Below are 2,950 nucleotides of genomic sequence, written 5' to 3' on the forward strand. Positions count from 1 at the left end.
AGAGTGTCAGCAACCCTCCTTCCCTCCCCAGCTCTGAAGGGTCACAGTTGGATTCTGGTCAAGGGCATGTACCTGGGTTGCAGGCTTGATCCCCATCCCAGTTGGGGTGCGTATAGGAGGCAACCAATCAATGTGTCTCTCTCACATTAATCTCTCTCTCTCTCTCTCTTTCTCTCTCTCCCCCCTCCTCCTTCTCCTCCTGCTCCTCCTCCCTTCCTCCCTCAATTCCACTCTCTATAAAAATTAATGGGAAAAAATATCCTCGGGTGAGAATTAACAACAAAAATACAAAGTGCTCTCATGTCTACATAGCACTTGAATGGAAGCTTCAGCCTGAAGATAGTGTTTGAAGGACAAGGTCAATGCAGAAAGGCATTTTATACATCACTGGGAAAGGTGTTTGGGTGTGGGTGGTGGGGGCCATAAATACTAGCATCATCTTTTTCTGAAGTAATCACCTGTTTTTCCAGAAAAGGTTAAAATGAGTCATCTCTCTCCCAGTGTCTCCTCCATCCACCTCCTTCCTTCACATACCTCCTCCACAGCTCTTACGATTCCGGAGCAGAAACAATAGGCAACAATTACTACTGTCGCAATAACTGACGTTCACAAACGCATGATTATGAACATAAAATCATTTATATTTTAAAATATGAATTACCAAAATGAGTGAAATATGCATACACATTGTTAATGGAGGTTGCCATAGAGACGGTCGGCCATCTTGTTGCCAGTTGTATTGTTTAGCATTGTTCGGGAATTCATCGACCATAATTATATTCTTCCCAGAATATTACACACACTAAACTCATTCAAGCAATACATTACTACAGAATTTAGGTTATGCTGTTATTTCATCTGTGCTCTTGGAACCATGGAAACAGGGCAGCAAGAGCTCTGTGCTCAGAGCATCATCCAACCCCTTACGTTTGCAGATGTAGAGAACGAGGTCAAAGCCCGAGATGGGAGTTAAGAGCAGGCTTCTGAATAGAACCTGAGTGTGCTCATTTTCCCTAGAGTAAGGTGGCATGGCAAGCCCCCTGGAAAATGCTCACTTCCAGTGAGGGAGGCATCCCTGACACTGGAGAATGATGTCTATCATACACAAAGCACTATTTTGAGGACATTACCAAGCTGTGGAATGTGATATTTCTTTATCTAGAATTGTACCATCTAATTATATTTTAAAAGTGCAAATACCACTTTAAAAATATATATATTTTTTATTGATTTCAGAGAGGAAGGGAGAGGGAATGAGAAACATCAGTGATGAGAGAGAATCATGGATCGGCTGCCTCCTGCACGCCCCCTACTAGGGATCGAGTCCACAACCCAGGCATGTGCCCTTGACCGGAATTGAACCCAGGACCCCCGATGCTTTATCCACCGAGCCAAACCAACTAGGGCCAATTTTCACTTTTTGATGCTATATTTTTTAGGGAAATTAATAAGTGACTGCTGCAGTTTTTAAAATGGTACTTCCAAAATGGACACACATAACTCCTGATTTCTTGGGAATGCTTTTACACAAAGGTGCTGGCTCATAAAATTCCAACTTAACAAAAAAAAAAGCAGGTTTTCCACAAATTCTACTTTAGGAAACTGTTGGAGGAAACATGGAGGAGGGGATAAGGAAGGGTGTTAGAAGGATTCCATAGGAAAAATAAGAAACATCAAAGCATTCCAATAAGAAATTAACAATGTCTAACAGCAAAGAAAAATAAATAAAAAATTAAAGAAATTAAAGATGTATATTCTTCCTCCAAAAAGATCTAGATATGTGAGGTGATGGATATTAACTAAACTTAATGTGTTAATCATTATGCAATATATACATATATCAAATCATCATGCTGTACACCTAAAACCAGTACAATGTAATATGTCAACTATATCACAATGAAACTGGAAAAGAGAAATAAAAATAATCCTATATAATAAAGAGGCAATATGCAAATTGACCGCCACACCCTTGCACAAGATGGCCACCCCCATGTGGTCACAAGATGGCCAGCAGGGGAGGGTAGTTGGGGGTGACTGGGCTGGCAGGGGAGGGCAGTTAGGGGCAATCAGGCTGTCAGGAGGGGGGTTAGGGGGTGATCAGGCAGGCAGGCAGAAGCAGGTAGGGGCAATCAGGCAGGCAGGCAGGCAGGCAAGTGGTTGGGAGCCAGCAGTCCTGGATTGTGAGAGTGATGTCCAACTTCTGGTACTCGGACATCCCCTGAGGGGTCCCAGATTGGAGAGGGTGCAGGCTGGGTTGAGGGACCCCCTTCCCCCCATGCACAAATTTCGTGCACCAGGCCTCTAGTAAAAAATAAACATCTCAGGAGAGCACACATCAGCTGTGGATTCTGACTACACTTTCCCTGTGTAGTCAGATATTTTTGCTAAGAGGTTTAGCGCTTCAAATGTAGTCAACACGTAATACATGCTCTTAATACATTTCCTTGCCAGCTACTTAATTGTTTAAATCCAATAAAAATAGCCTATTTGATGTGTTTAACTCTGCTAGGAAGTTCCCTGGTCTATCTCCAATAAAACAATTCCTGTTGGAGTTTTCTGCTGAGTTTTTTTTTAATATATATTTTATTGATTTAGTACAGAGAGGAAGGGAGAGAGATAGAGAGTTAGAAACATTGATGAGAGAGAAACATCGATCAGCCGCCTCCTGCACACCTCCCACTGGGGATGTGCTCGCAACCAAGGCACACGTCCTTGACCGGAATCGAACCCGGGACCTTTCAGTCCGAAGGCCAGTGCTCTACCCACTGAGCCAAACCGGTTACAGCTCTGCTGAGTTTTAACATCAGAAAAGATGTAAACTTTGAACTATGATTACTATAAACTCTTTAAAACTACAAAAAAACTCTTCTTTAACTTGTTTTCTTGCAAATAAAACTTCACCTTCATTTAAAAATTACACAACAGCCGAAACCGGTTTGGCTCAGTG

The sequence above is a fragment of the Myotis davidii genome, unplaced genomic scaffold, assembly GCF_000327345.1.
Source record: "Myotis davidii unplaced genomic scaffold, ASM32734v1 scaffold2786, whole genome shotgun sequence".
In the NCBI taxonomy this organism is placed as follows: Eukaryota; Metazoa; Chordata; class Mammalia; order Chiroptera; family Vespertilionidae; genus Myotis; species Myotis davidii.